Raw genomic sequence first — 16,566 nt, forward strand, 5'->3', positions numbered from 1 at the left:
TGCTTTTGATGATGCCAGAAATGACAGTACAGTTAACGGACAGGAAAGAACATTTGGGGACATTGATTTCCAGCAGGTTCCCGAATCAGCAGAGCCTGTGGCGGTGGAGAGAAATGCGTCACAGGTTAAGAAGGAATGTAACTCAACTGCAGGAGAATCAAGAGAGACAGCTGACAGAAGGAGTCCGAGGCCGGCTCGGAGAAGGGTTAGACCAAAACGATACGAGAACTAGAGCCCATGTGGCTATAGTTTCTCAGCAGATCGCTACAACACCCTCTCCTCCAAAGGTTGTTATCAGAGCTAAGTTAGGGAAAGCGGTTGTTCTTCCTTGTCAATGTGGAAGATGGAATGTTGGTAGTACTAATCCTCCTAAGTGGAGGAATAATCGTGGTGAAGATGTGTTGTTGACAGGACCCGGATTTGAAAGTGTGCCTCGCGATCAAAGAAAGTATTTTTTGTACAATGACATGAAGTTGGTGAAAATGCAGACGGATTGTTCACTAGTTTTGCGTAATGCTACATGGGAAGATGCAGGTGAATATGTGTGCACTTATTTAGAACCAGCATTTAAATTTGTGCCAATTCTTAATTATTGGGAGGATGATTATGTAACGCGTAAAGTGACACTTGTGATAAAAGGTTTGGAACCTAGTGGGAATGTCGCGGATATTACAAAGGTTCAAGATCAATCTAATGCAATGACTACTCCGAGAATGAATAATTCTCAAACGGAGCTTGTTACAGTAGTGCTGGGTACAACTAAGAATGTTGATACATCAACCCAGACTACTACTTTGTCACAGATAAAGCTTGTCACTACAGCTCTGGATACAACTACGAGTGTTATTACATAAACCCAGACTACTCCTACTTTATCTACGATTGTAAAAGAGTATAATGATACAATAGTGCCAATACCTTTGATGCCTGTGAAGTTTGTAAACGTAACACAGGCGCCGGATGTAGTGACCTTAGAATCGACAGAAGTGTTAAATATGACTCAGGAACCCATGTTAAAAACAAAGCCTACAGTAAATGGTAGAGAAGAGACCTTTGAGGCCGGGAAACAGATGTGGGATGAGCATGTTGTAGCCTCAGCTGAGATAACTCAGGAAAATATATCAGATACAATGAGTGACTATTTTAATTCTACTCAAGTTCGTACTTTGCAAAAGAGAGACAGTGACTGGAAAGCATATGGTTTCGATTCATCGGTGTTACAGATTGCTGACCCCTGGGCAAGTAGGAACTTATGGTTCCAGCAGATAACTCATTCTGTTAGATCAGTTAGAAATTTGAATTGTCCATGTGTGGTGAAAGTTTCATCACCAGGCACATGGCCTTCAATTTTAGAAACGGTGCCAGAACCACTAACTATTAGGTGTCAGTCCTTTGCATTATCATGGTTGTTGTTTCAGCAGCAGGCATCGACGGATATAATAATGGCTTTGTCAAGTAGTCTGTTTAGACCTAAATATGATTGTTCATGGTTGGAAGAATTACCTTATGTGAATCTACTGGATCAACATGAAAATATAATAACAGCAGTCCCTGAGCCGATGGAAGTGACACCTGTGAAAGCTGCTGGTTGTTTCTGTTCAAATGAAACGTATACTGGTTCGGGGATGTATATGGGAGTATCTGATTGTGACAGCTATTTGATGAATTTGGGCCAACATGATAATAAAAATATTAGTAAGTTGTATGAAGTAAAGTTTCGTGCGCCACATCAGAAATATAGTAAAACTTTGATGGTAAGGAATCAAGATTTGCCTGGAAATGTGACAATAGGAAATTTTAGAGATATTTGGTGGGTTTGTGGTGATAAGGCATATATATTTCTGCCTTATGGATGGATAGGATGCTGTTACATGGCAAAACTGAAGCTCCCATATGAGGTTTTTACAGTACAGAAGGGAGACGGTCCTGATACAAATCAGTCAAATGTTGTTTCTGCTAATAGGAGGAAAAGAGCATTGGCACAGTTCCATAATTTGGAGTCATACCATTGGAGAATAAGCCTAGGAGAAAAGTGGGGTATAGGACTGTTCCCATGGTATGGTGTGACATTTTTAGCTGATCATATTGATAACATCACTTATACATTACAGGGTTTCGCCAATGAGACAATAAGGGGATTTGATTTTCTGTCTAATACTCAAAGAAGTCACAGATTGACCCTGTTAAGCATGACATGGCGTTAGATTATATATTGGCCAAGCAAGGTGGCATATGTGTGGCTTTGAACTTAACTGGTGACGCATGTTACACCTTGATCCCCGATTCTTCTGATATATGACTAGTGTTATAGAGGCATTGCGAAACATACGAGATGCCTTCGGTCCAGCTAAAGGAGCCGGATGGTCTGCCAATTCTTGGCTGCAAGACAAATTAGGTCCGTTAGGTGCTGTCCTAGTACAGATTTTTATGGCAGTTGTCGTATCGTTGTGTGTGATGTTTTGCTTTTGCACGCTGTTGCTGACCTTTGCGAAAGCAATGATATTGCGATGGGTTGGAGTTGTGATGCCTGGGGACGGTACCCAGATGGCGCTGCTGCGAACAACAGATGAGGATGGAATGGAATTAGAGGGTGAACTGATGGAGAAGTATCCGTTTTGATATTAGTTCTTATTGTGATTCTTCATGTTATTTGGCTATAGGCTTACTTTTTGATAGTTTCCCCCTATACTGTGTTCGGGTGAAAGGGGGGAATGGAATGTGATATGATTCATTTGTTGCCTGAGAAGACGATACTGGTTGGGTTTTTTTTCTTTTCTTCTCTCCAAGGAAACAATATTGGGGGAGATTTGAAGGCTCGGAACAAGGAATGCTGTGATTCTACACATCGGCGACCCCATACTGAGAATCAACGCAGCCGCGGATGGACATTTTCCCCCATACACACATATATATGTTTATTATAGGATTTTATGTGTTACAGTATATCCAGTGACATTGATAGAAAATTTTTATACTAGTAGTAATCATAGTAAGTCATGATAGTTTTTAAGTTTCTTCTGATACATAACCAATGCATATGTATATTACTTCTTGTTAAAATCTTGATTGGGCTGGAGTACAATTTGTGGCCACCTGGGGCAGAGGGGCCGTGAGAGCGGTTTTCCTGTCTTGATTGTTTGAAGGATATCTAAGGAGAAACGGCTGCCTGACAGGTTTTTTCTCTCTCACACTCCATAAATTCATTATATTGTTAAGGTTCTGTGACAGAATGTATTATTACTATTTCTGTAACCAATGATGAATATGTATGTTATATTTTTTTGTTTATCGTGGGATTATTGATCCCCCGAAGGGGGGAAATATGTAGTGTCTTAAACGTATAGTATCTTAAATGTGTAATATCTAAAAGCCTTAACTCATACAATTCTACAAATGGTGAAAGTCCTGAAACGGCCAAAGTTAATTACTGAACCATCTGGCCAGATGTTTTCCTTTAAGCCAAATGTATGAAAGGCCCATAGTGCTTATCTTATGAGCCGTGACTGAGAAAATGAAACGGATGGTCGTCCTTAAATCAGTATAAGCCGAAGTATAGAATATGATCCAGGATGCACATCCTCTTGGGAAAAGACCTCTGACCCGTTCTCACTGTATGTTAAGATGAATGGTCTGGGAAAGTTAGCGCTGGTACATTTGAGATATATTAAATCTGGACAAAGACAGGTTTCTCTTTAAGATAAACATTATTGCACAGTAGGCTCATATACATCTGTTATGCATTAAGAGGCGGACCCAGAGAATGATCAGAATATATAATGAGTGTGCAGCCATGGATCGGGAGTCAGACTTTGAATCAGAGCGTGCTGACTCCAGGCTTGACCGGAAGGCCTGTAAAGATGCTATATTTCTGTGCTGAATAAAAATCATTATTTACACGAAATAACTGCGTCTACGGAGATTCCTTCCAACCGACAGCTACACTCCATCAAGACGACGAAATACACAACAATGCAATCACTTTCGCCAGCACTTTTACATTGGCATTCAGCAAATGCGAGGCCTGACTGAAAGTGGGTGTTAGCACGCCCTGATCCAGAGATTCATTGAACACACAAAGGAGCAGCGGTGCCAATTTATCGATAAACATTTTTAAAAACTCACCTGGAAAGCCATCTGGGCCTGGGGCTTTATTAGACTGCATCGCCTTTAATGAAGCTAAGTAAGGCATTTATAAAGAGCAGAGTAATATGACTTAAATGCTGCATTGATCTCTTTGGGATCGGTAACGGTAACATTTAAGTCATTATTAATCTGCGGTATTAGGCGTGATGCAGCCTGCCGTTTTAGCTGATGAGCTGACAATCTGCTCGGTTTGTGACCGTATTCATAATACGATGTTGGCTGATAGCCGATGTAATTTCCCTGAGTTTAGCTCTGTGCTCCCGATATATGAAAGCAGAGTACGAAACGATTTGCCCCCTGAGATAGGCTTTCAGAGTCTCTAATAATAATTAGCATGGGGTAGATTCAAGATGATTAAAGAACAAGAATTCCTCAATAGCTTTAGAAATAGACGCACAGAAATCCTTGTCTGCCAGGAGATGCGAATTAAACTGCCAAAGAGATTGTGTGGGTCTATGGGTTAAGAATTGGATATCCAATGCTAGAGGAGCATGATCAGAGTTCACAGTGCCCAAATAATCTGTAGATACAACGGAGCGTTTAAGACGGCTATTAATAAAAAAAAAAAGAATCAACTCTGTAATATGAATGATGCACCGGGGAGAAAAATGAGAATTTTTTTTATCCCAGGATTGCGACATCGCCATGGGTCTACCAAGCCGTTCTGTGACACGAAATAGGAGAACGTTTTAGACATCGCAGATTGAGACACAGCACGAGAACTAGAACGATCCAAAACAGGGTTCAAAACACAATTCAAATCTCCACCAAAAATGATCAGATGGGTATTTATAAAGGGAAGACTGCTCAGTAACCTATTCGCAAAATCAGGACCATCAAAGTTTGGAGCGTAAATATTAACCAGCAGAACCTTGGTCTGTATCAGCGTACCAGCCACAATTACATATCTGCCACTCCAATCTGCAATTATATGGGTAGGTGAAAACCGTATGGTGGTGACCTTTCCACTCCAATTTCAATTCTAAGGCATGAGGGGTGGCCATCCAAGGACGGTGAAGCCTATGATGATCTCTGACTCAGAGGTGTGTTTCCTGTAAAAATACTATGTCGGCGCGTAAGCGTTTCAGTTGTGTAAAAACCCTAGAACATTTAATACGATTACCCATACCCCTATTATTTCTATATAAGGAACCGGACAGGTGCACCACTGCCAGCTAAATGTGAGTCTGTATTAGTGTCAGCCATTCATCCAAAAACAAAGATTAAAACAGGACCTGTGAAGCCAGGGGAAACCCCACCCCCCCACTACTCTGCGCGCGCATCCGACACACAAACACATACCCAAAACACAAGTAGAGTCCCCATTCTAACAGTTACCCCAGGGGGACAGCAACATGAACTAACAAAAAAGAAACCTACCGCCCACACAAATAAATGTGCTAATGACACGAAGAACAAGCCTATCCTAAACAAAGAGAAGGCTCCAGCAGATTCATTACAACATAAATCATGCGCAACTATATCTAGTTCACGGCTTCTCACCCCCGGTCTACATAAACATATAAACAATGTTTCTAGAGGAAAATTAATTCCCAACATATATCGACCAAGCGCTTATGAAACAAACATTAAGTTTTCCGGATCACTTACACTTTGATTCCTGTAAAAAAATAACACTTGAAGAAAAATAAATAAATAAATAAACAAAAAAAACCCGAACACAACAACACAAAGTGCGTAAAGTTAAAGAAGCTGCCGCTGCACCTCGTTAAATGCAGCCCGTGCTTTTGCGGTTTTTACCGTATGGTGGGGAAAAAATTGTTTAGGCCCTTAAACTGAATTTGCTGTAATTCTCTGGTGTGCCGTCCCAGCCAACATGTCCATGTGGGCCCCACATGGGTTTTATATGGGTTATATGGGCATCACGTGGGCATGGGGTCAGAGTGGGCACTTTGATGGGCTGAATGTGGGCCCAAGTTAGGTTGCCCATTTTGTTTATTCGATGGCCCTGTATTGCCCACATTTGGGCTATATTTAGCTATATTTGTCAAAAGAAATCTATCATTCAATTATTTAATTGATGATAAATTTAATTGATATGTTTTTTGCGTGTTTTATAAGTTTAATAGATTAACAAAAATATTATCTATTAACAAATAACATAGTATGACCTTTAGTTAAAAAAAAATTAAGAATCGGTAGTGCAGCTCACAGAGGCTCCTGTGTTCCCGCCTTCTGATTCTGAAGAAACGGTCATCACTCACTACCACTGGAGCACCTGACCTGACCTGGATAACCTGACATCTCTGTCACGGTAAGAAATTAGGTTTTGTTTTAAATTAATCACATTTTACTGTTGTTTTTATTTAATGTATACTTCTGAAATATTAAACCCAGCCATTAGGGGGGCACAAGCCAGTGTACTCTTAGTGCCGGTCCCAAGCCCGGGTAAATGGGGAGGGTTGCGTTAGGAAGGGCATCCAGCGTAAAACATGTGCCAAATCAAATATGCGGATCACAAATGAGAATTTCATACCGGATCGGTCAAGGCCCGGGTTAACAACGACCGCCACAGGTATCGTTAGCCGACAGGGTACCGGTGGAAATTGGGCTACTGTTGGCCGAAGGAGGAGAAGGAGAGGAGGAAGGCGTCTACAGAGACAGCAGGAAAAGGAGCAGTGTAGGAGAGTAGATGGTTCGGGTTGGTACTTCAAATGTTGGTACTATGACGGGTAAAGGGAGAGAGATAGCTGATATGATGGAGAGGAGAAAGGTAGATGTGTTGTGTGTTCAGGAGACCAAGTGGAAAGGGAGTAAGGCCAGGAACATTGGAGGTGGGTTTAAACTGTTTTATCATGGTGTGGATGGGAAGAGAAATGGTGTAGGGGTGATTCTGAAGGAAGAGTACAGTAAGAGTGTAGTGGAGGTGAAGAGAGTTTCTGATAGGGTGATGATCGTGAAGGTGGAAGTTGAAGGGATAATGATAAATGTCATCAGTGCCTATGCTCCACAAGTTGGCTGTGAGATGGAGGAGAAAGAAAGATTCTGGAGTGAATAAGATGAAGTGGTAGATGGTGTACCTAGGAAAGAACGATTGGTGATTGGGGCAGACTTTAATTGGCATGTAGGTGAAGGGAACAGAGGTGATAAGGAGGTGATGGGTAGGTATGGTTTTAAGGAGAGGAATGTGCAAGGGCAGATGGTGGTAGATTTTGCTAAAAGGATGGAAATGGCAGTGGTGAACACGTATTTTAAATAGAAGGAGGATCATAGGGTGACGTATAAGAGTGGAGGAAGGTGCACACAGGTGGATTATCTTCTGTGTAGGAGATGCAACCTGAAGGAGATTGGAGACTGTAAGGTGTTGGCGGGGGACAGTGTAGCTAGACAGCATCGGATGGTGGTCTGTAGGATGGTTTTGGAGGCGAAGAAGAAGAGGAGGAATGTAAGGTTTAAAAGAAGAATAAGATGGTGGAAACTGAAGGAGGAAGAGTGTAGTGTGAGGTTCAGGGAAGAGGTCAGACAGGGGCTTGGTGGTGGTGAAGAGGTGCCGGATGATTGGGCAACTACTGCAGGAGTGATGAGGGAGGCAGCTAGAAAAGTACTTGGTGTGACATCTGGAAATAGAAAGCAAGACAAGGAGACGTGGTGGTGGAATGAGGAAGTGCAGGAGAGCATTAGGGGAAAGAGGTTGGCAAAACAGAAGTGGGATCGACAGAGTGATGAGAAAAGTAGGCAGGAGTACAAGGAGATGCGGCAGCAGGTTAAAAGGGATGTGGCGAAAGCCAAGGAAAAGGCATATGAGGAACTGTATAAGAGGTTGGACACTAAGGAAGGAGAAAAGGATTTATACCGATTGGCCAAGCAGAGGGACCGAGCTGGGAAGGATGTACTGCAACTTAGAGCAATAAAGGATGGAGAGGGAAATGTGTTGACTAGTGAGGAGAGTGTGTTGAGAAGATGGAGGGAGTATTTTGAGCAGCTGATGAATGAGGAAAATCAGAGAGAGAGAAGGTTGGAGGATGTGGAGTTGGTGAAGCAGCATGTAGATAGGATTAGTAAGGAGGAAGTGAGAGTAGCGATTAAGAGGATGAAGAATGGAAAGTCGGTTGGACCAGATGACAGTAGTTGCCCAATCATCCGGTAGAAGCGTGGAGATGTTTAGGAGAGATGGCAGTGGAGTTTTTAACCAGATTGTTTAACAGGATTCTGGAAGGGGAGAGGATGCCTGAGGAATGGAGAAGGAGTGTGCTGGTACCGATCTTTAAGCATAAGGGAGATGTGCAGACCTGCAGTAACTACAGGGGAATTAAGTTGATTAGTCACACCATGAAGTTATGGGAAAGAGTAGTGGAAGCCAGGCTGAGAGAAGAGGTGACCATCTGTGAGCAACAGTATGGTTTCATGCCGAGAAAGAGCACCACAGATGCTTTATTTGCTTTGAGGATGTTGATGGAGAAGTATAGAGAAGGACAGAAGGAGCTGCATTGTGTATTTGTGGATTTAGAAAAAGTGTACGACAGGGTGCCGAGAGAGGAGTTGTATTGCATGAGGAAGTCAGGTGTGTCAGAGAAGTATGTGAGGGTGGTGCAGGACATGTATGAGGACAGTGTGACGGCAGTAAAGTGTGCAGTAGGTACGACAGACTGGTTCAGGGTGAAGGTTGGACTGCATCAAGGATCGGCCCTGAGCCCTTTCCTGTTTGCAGTGGTGATGGACAGGTTGACAGACGAGGTCAGACAGGAGTCTCCCTGGACTATGATGTTTGCAGATGATATTGTGATTTGTGGTGAGAGTAGAGAGCAGGTTGAGAAGAGCCTGGAGAGGTGGAGATATGCGCTGGAGAGAAGGGGAATGAAAGTCAGTAGGAGTAAGACAGAGTACATGTGTGTGAATGAGAGGGAGGGCAGTGGAGTGATGCGGTTGCAGGGAAAAGAGGTGGAGAAGGTGGAGGAGTTCAGGTACCTGGGGTCAACAGTGCAAAGTAATGGAGAGTGTGTTAGGGAAGTAAAGAAAAGAGTGCAGGCAGGGTGGAGTGGGTGGAGAAGAGTGACAGGAGTGATTTGTGATAGAAGAGTATCTGCAAGAATGAAAGGGAAAGTTTATAGGACTGTGGTGAGACCTGCGATGTTGTATGGATTAGAGACAGTGGCATTGAGTAAAAGACAGGAGGTGGAGCTGGAGGTAGCAGAGCTGAAGATGTTGAGGTTTTCGTTGGGAGTGACGAGGATGGACAAGATTAGAAATGAGTTTATTAGAGGGACAGCCCATGTAGGATGTTTTGGTGACAAGGTGAGGGAGGCGAGATTGAGATGGTTTGGACATGTGCAGAGAAGGGACATGAATTATATTGGTAGAAAAATGCTGAAGATGGAGCCACCAGGTAGGAGGAAAAGAGGAAGGCCAAGGAGGAGGTTCATGGATGTGGTGAGGGAAGACATGCAGGTAGTTGGTGTAAAAGAGGCAGATATAGAGGACAGGGTGGTATGGAGACGGATGATTCGCTGTGGCGACCCCTAATGGGAGCAGCCGAAAGAAGAAGAAGAAGAAGAAGTATACTTCTGAAATATTTGTGATAAATAAAGTTACAGGCACGATATAACGAAGGTAAGATTGAACTGGTTTACCTCAGAGATAAACACCTGTGGAAAACTGAACATAAAAAATGTGGAAATAACGACTTTTTAAACCATTTTCACCCGTGTTTTCTCCATATAGTGTCCTCGTGATAACAGGAGGGTGAAACAGTAAAAGCACTGTGGAGTAATCTTTCTCTTTACCAGCTTTTATAACATGTGTTATAACCACCAGCTTTTGGCTCCGAGACTTCACGCATGCGCATAGACACCACAAACTGAGATGAGTTTGACTTGAAGCTGTGCAGTGCAGACCGACAAATTCGAGAGCAGACAACTCCGTGTTCTTCCGAATCGCTTTCAGGGTATTTTTATGTCAAATAAAAATTGCTTCGGGTTTGTGCAGTCAAGTCGAACACTTGCTGTGTTAGCTCCAATAAGGCTTTTTAAAGACAAAACATCGTTATAAGTAAGTCACTTAAACTAATGTTACAGTGGTCAGTTCAAATTCACGGTCTAAAGCAGGGGTCACCAACATGGTGCCCGCAAGGACCACATGAGTAGCCCGCGGGCCTTTTCTAAAAAAATAGCTGTTTCCTACTTTGTTAAATCATTGTTGATAATTATTATGAGAAATTATTAACATGATCAGTGTCTTCACATAGATGAGTATCATTAATTATGAATAATAACATATAATTAAAGGTAAATTGAGCAAATGTGATATTTCAGATCAAACTGAAAACGGTGTGTATCAAACTGGTAGCCCTTCACATTAATCGGTACCCAAGAAGTAGCTCTCAGTTTCAAAAAGGTTGGTGACCCCTGGTCTAAAGTGTACCAGTATACCAGGTGTACCAGTACGAATTTAATAATCGATCTGTGTTCAAGGCCCCACTAGTTATTCTAGACATTAATCACAAACAAAGCCTGAAATTCACCATATTAATGCATTTAACTTTTTGCAAGGTATTGTGTAATTTTAACATCATTTACTCAAATCATTTAACAGTTTGGGCAAATGGTGGATTAGAAGGTGATTACAACCTTGTGATTTTTAGTCTTTTTTATTTTTTATTTTTTTTTTTTAGTTCTGATAGTCTTATGCTTATGTAACTTGCATGCTTTATACATACAAATAATGGGTTTGTGCCCTGCTTGATACAGTAGCATGCTCTACTTTATATAAATTGTTTTGCTTTACAGGTAGCCTGAAGCATAACCTTTGCTGAAAACTGTAAGTAAGAAAGAGCTGGAGAAAGCGCTTGGTAAATGGTTCACAAATGCAAGAGACAGAGAAAACAACCGTTCTTTGAGAGCCCAGCAGGACCATGATCGGACGGCAGTACAGCCAGAAGTGTAAGTCATATAACCTATAGCTAGGGCTGCACAATTAATAATATTTTATCCCAATCACTGTTTTTGCCTCTGTTTAATTAAGGAGAATACTCCACCCTGAAATGAAAAAATATCTTAGAAATTTCTTATCCTCAAGGCATCCTATACGGTGGCTGAGAGAGCTCAAAATGCTGCAACTTAAGAAAACACCAGCAAATAAAAAAAACAAAAAAACTTTATCAGTTTGACAACACGTGCTGCAAACCCCCACAATGCAACCAAACACAGAAACATGCTGCAAATCCTCACAACACAACCAAATAGCACCGATCACAAAATAAATGTTTTTAGGGCATCACAACAAGTGACAAACCCGTCTGGGACTGCTTATTGTTTGTCAGTGGTGTTGTCGAAGACCTGAAAGGTGAGTTGTTTGTTTATTTTATCATTGTTTATTTATGATTCCTTGGCTTTTGGAACAAAAAGCCATAAACAAAAAACTCACCTTTCAGATCATCGACAACACGACTGATGAATAGACATTGAACAAGCAGTCCCGGGTTCGTCACTTGTTGGGGTCCCCATAAAACATTTATTTTGTGGTCTGTGCTATTTGCAGTGCAAATTAATTAGTTGTGTTGTAAGGATTTGCAGCACGTGTTGTTTAACTGATGAAGATGTTTTTTCAATTTGCTGGCGTTTTTTCTAATTGCACATGTTTTCTTCAGTTACAGTGCATTAACCTTTCTTGGGCCACTGTGATCCTAGGTGTGACAACTTTCAGCTGATCAGAATAAATATGAACAATGGTTCTAATCACTGGCTTTTGGCAATGGCCAAATATCCGTTTAAGAGTCAAGTTCAGACGAAAGGTTGATATTTTTATTGTTTCATTCATAAGTTTTGGATTCCATGACTGGTTTCCATGACTGGATTCCATGACTTAATAACATAAGTTATTAATGTGCGAGGCAGAGGTGGGAACAATTCACTGATGAGATTCTAGGATATGTCTTAATTATATTGATGCATGTTTTTTTAGATGCTTCTGTGAATGGTAGTATTTTAAAATGTACTAAATTGCCTTTTTTGTCTTTTCTTTCTTTACTGTTTTGTAGGTGTGCAGCTGAGGAATCTGCATAGACCCACCAGTGAACTATTTTACTCAATAATTCTGTTATTCCTGTTTCTGTTTTTAATTTAAATTAATTTAAATTAAATGTGATTTACACATTCTGAGTTAAAGTCATTTATTTTTCACAGTTCAAATACTCAACCATGTAATTTTAAACATAGAGCAGCACATAAAATCAACTAATATTAGTTTTATGTTTGATCAGGCACAGTTTTACATTGTAACTGAGGTTTAAAATGGTTTGACAGTGGATTTTCCATAGTAGCACATTAAGTTCACCCACAGAAATCAATGATAAAATTAACAAATGGGACTCAAATCTCACCCACTGTGGTCCCACAACAACCCTATAAAGGGGCCATTTGTGGGTTGACCCATGATTAAGTCATGTGGGCCCCATAAGGGTCCTTTTTGTAGCCCACTGTTTTTCTCCATTTTTAACACCTATTTGGGACCCAAATAGGCCCATATAAAGAACACCTATACGGGTCCCACTTAGAGCCCACCATGGACCCATCAATGGCCCCTCTGGGCAAACACACATGGGGCCCATGTGGAGCCGATGGACAAAGTTCTCTGAGCCCTATTTGGGTTGCCCATGCAGGGCCCAAGTGACAGCCTATCAAAAACCCGCATGGGGCCCACATGAAAATGTTGTCTGGGGTAAAACATCCAGACATTCGCTGTGATAGTGAAATTTGGCCACAATGGCTCATGATCGTTCACCGGGCTTTGGTATAGGCTGTAGAGTGCGATGTGACCTGTCCAGAACTGGCTTCTACTCCAGGCTCAGTGCCTCCTTCAACAGCATGGCAACACTCGCGACAGTGGAGCTATTGGGACCCTCAGGAACACCAATGATCCGGACATTATTGCATCGTGATCTAGCTTCCAGATCATCGTATTTGGTCTCCAGCTTATTGAACTCAGCAGTAAGACGGTGTATGTCTCGTTTCATTACAGCGATATCATCAGTGCAAACAGAAAGTGAGCGCTCTATCTCAACTACGGTGCCCTTTCGTTCCCGCACCGCAGCCTCATTCGCAGCTCTATCGCTGGACAGCTGCGCCTTCACCGCCTGCAGCTCCGACTTTATTGTCAGTAAATCGTTTCCCAAAGTGCGTTCCAATGCACGTAGCTGGGCCCTGAATACCTCGATGATTTCGGACTTCAGAGAGGACAGCAGCTCCGACTTTAATGAGTCAATATCCTCCTTAGAAGCTGCCTGTGAAACGATGGGCCCTTCACACGGAGGTGAATCACGAGAAGGCGAGGCCGCAACTGTTGCACCAGGCCGCAGCTGTGACTGAGTTGTGCTACGGGTCTTAGAAGTTTTACCAGACCATACCTACCTCTAGATTTAAATATACAAACAACGAGGGTAAACCGAGGGATTGAGAGCAAAAGTAAAAGTGAAAAGCTCGAAATTATAACAATTATAACAATAATCCACCGGAGCCCTCTAACAACCACGTCCTACTCCATGACAAGATCGATTACGCCCTCAAACCATGGTTATAATGTACGTTTTTTGCTTACAAATTGCACTTTTTTACTGTTTTCCATTAAATGATGCTTATGAATATGACAATTCATATCTTGTCATACTATCTCTTTTTTTATGAAAATGTCATCTTTTTGTTAAAAACATGATTTGCATGGTCACTTTTTTGTTTTTGATTCAGTTATGGCTCTTTTTTAAAGGTTTTCCATGATCATATGATTTAAATTTTCACAATTACTTATAATTTTATGGTTAGGGTTAACGTTTTTATGAAATTATGATTATGAATAGGAAATTATATATTTTAATAAAAACAATCCATCTTTTATTAAAAAAAGGTAATTAATTTCAAACCATTGTTTTTCATATCAACTTTTGCGTAGAAATGTTGCACTTGTAATAGTGTTTAGTTTAATTATGCTAATGAATATGAAAAGTAATATTTTTCACAATACATTTCAAAAACTTGATTTGTCATATCACATTTCTTTATTAAATTATTCCTATGTATATCAAAACTTCATACTTCTTATTTTTGCCAAACATGACTATCATGAATTCTTTTCCAATCACTTATTGCACTTTTTTTTTACTGTTTTTCATGAAAATATGCTTCTGTATATGAAAATTAAAATTTTATTAATTAATTGCATATTTATGTAAAATGTCATAATTTTGTCAAACCATGGTTTGTCATGTGAAAGTTTTTAGTTTATGTTTTGCACTTTTTATTGGTTTTTAATTACATTATGCTTATGAATATAAAAATTTATATTTTCACAATAACATATTTTTATGAAAAAGTTAATATTTTTTATGAAATTATGGTTTTGAATATGAAATGTAATATTTTTATTTTTATTTTTTTTTAAAGAAAGTCAGATTTGTTTCAATCCATTGTTTGTCACAACAGTTGTTGTGATGAACATTTGCATATTTGTTAGATTTTTATCATGCCCAAACGAAACTTAATTATCTAAAGCTGTTTCCTATTTGGTAAATAAATTCCTAATCTTCTCAAAAAACTTTGTCAGCAGTTATTTCATGTTCTCTAAGACATCATGAGACAATTGTTTCTCAGTGCTTTTCAATATGTCTATAAGCAGTATTATCAGGTGTACATAGCAGTTTCTTCTCTCTGAATGATGTGTTCAAAGAGAATAAGGAAAATTCAAAATGTAATTACAACTATGCACATATTGTTGTAGAATTATAAAAGCTATTGTTATAATTGTTATAGAAGCTAAACATAGCAGTCGAGTGAGTCAGATCACTGACTCACTCAGTGGCCCCCTTTCTACTTTAAAGAAAGGATCTATTTATGGGCTCTCAACTATTTCAGTCCTGAATACTCACTTAGGTAGGTTTCATAGGCCAACAGACCAATTAGTGCACAGATTAAGGGGGTGCTGTTTTGATCCTGCTTGCGTGTATCCACTGTGGGTGATAATCAGTTAGATAATTACAGCTAGAACAGTTTCTGTGGGCGGAGGAAGAGTTAGTGAGACATCAGCAATAATAGAATTCAAATTTTCAACTAGGGCAAAAACGTAGTCGTCCACAATCACTTCCAGGTTACCTAAGACAGAAATGCCTGTGCGTCCCCTGACCCATGGGGTCGGGAAAGGCCGGCCAATTAGAATTTTAAAAGGTGACAGTTTAGTAGTTGAAGATGGGGTCATTCTCATTTCTGTGAGTACTGCCAGGAGAACAACAGTCCAATTTCAGCCTGTTTCAATGCAGGCTTCACCAACACTATTAAAGCTAGTTTAGGCAGAGCAGTCATATCTCTAATGATACCAGCAGAATCTGATTTACATTGTTTTTATTATTATAAATTATATTATTATAAATATATTTATTATTATTTTATGCCCATTACTTTATGTCCTTATGGCTGACTCTGAAGTATTTTTTAGGTCAATATCTGGTATATTGGAGATATGTGTCATCATTGGGATCTCAGGATTTGTATGTACTGTGTCCAAATTTACTGGTTGTTTGCTGCTTCACCCAAATGAGGATGGGTTCCCCTTTTGAGTCTGGTTCCTCTCAAGGTTTCTTACTCATAACATCTATGGGAGTTTTTCCTTGCCACAGTCTCAATCAGGAAAAAATGCACACCATTCACCTTGACTGTTGATTTCTGTAAAGCTGCTTTGAGACAATGTCTGTTGTGAAAAGCGCTATACAAATAAACTTGACTTGACTTGACTTCCTTGGCTACTTTATCCACTAACAAATTTCCTCCGAATCACCTGCGGCATGTCCTTTAAACTTAACTATGGCCACTTTGGCAGGGAGTTGAACAGCATTTAAGAGGTCGCCTATGAGATTAAAATGTGCTATAGGCTTTCCATCAGCTGTTTTAAAGTGTCTTTGCTTCCGTGTTTAGGCAAAATCATGCACAACACCATAAGCATACTTAGAATCAGTGTATATAGTCACTACTTTACCTTCAGACATCTGACATGCACTTGTAAGGGCCACCAACTCTGCAGCTTGTGCAGATGTGTATGGTAATGATTTAGCTTTTACTATTTCATCAGGTAATCTTACAACCGCATATCCACATAAATACACATCAGAGGGTTTGAACATGATCTTTCTACATATAGGAAATTCCCCTCTTCCAGGGCCGTATCTAAAAGATCAGGCCTACAAGAGGTCTCTTGTTCAATGTGTTTAAGGCAACCGTGTGTGTCAACAAAACCATCTAAGTCAATAAAGTCTAGCAGATCACGCAGCGCTACTACAGCTGAATACGGCTGAGAAGAAGGCCTAATGGTTTAGTTTTCTGTCACCAAGAGCGCAATTTCATAACCAGATCTACGTCGTGCTGTCATATCTAGTGTGTTGAGGTTATGTAAAATAGCTGTTACCTGATGTGAGGTGTACAGTATTAAAGG

The 16,566-nt window shown here is 40.5% G+C and overlaps 1 long non-coding RNA gene across 1 annotated transcript; it reads left to right on the forward strand.

Annotated features, from left to right (window-relative positions):
• Nucleotides 1-9,972: 9,972 nt before the first annotated feature.
• On the forward strand, nucleotides 9,973-12,550 carry LOC310718321. Its single transcript, XR_014531098.1, has 3 exons — nucleotides 9,973-10,045; nucleotides 10,887-11,039; nucleotides 12,137-12,550. It is a non-coding gene; the product is annotated as an uncharacterized lncRNA (long non-coding RNA).
• Nucleotides 12,551-16,566: the final 4,016 nt, after the last annotated feature.

The sequence above is a fragment of the Silurus aristotelis genome (assembly GCF_946808225.1).
Source record: "Silurus aristotelis genome assembly, chromosome: 23".
Taxonomy (NCBI): domain Eukaryota; kingdom Metazoa; phylum Chordata; class Actinopteri; order Siluriformes; family Siluridae; genus Silurus; species Silurus aristotelis.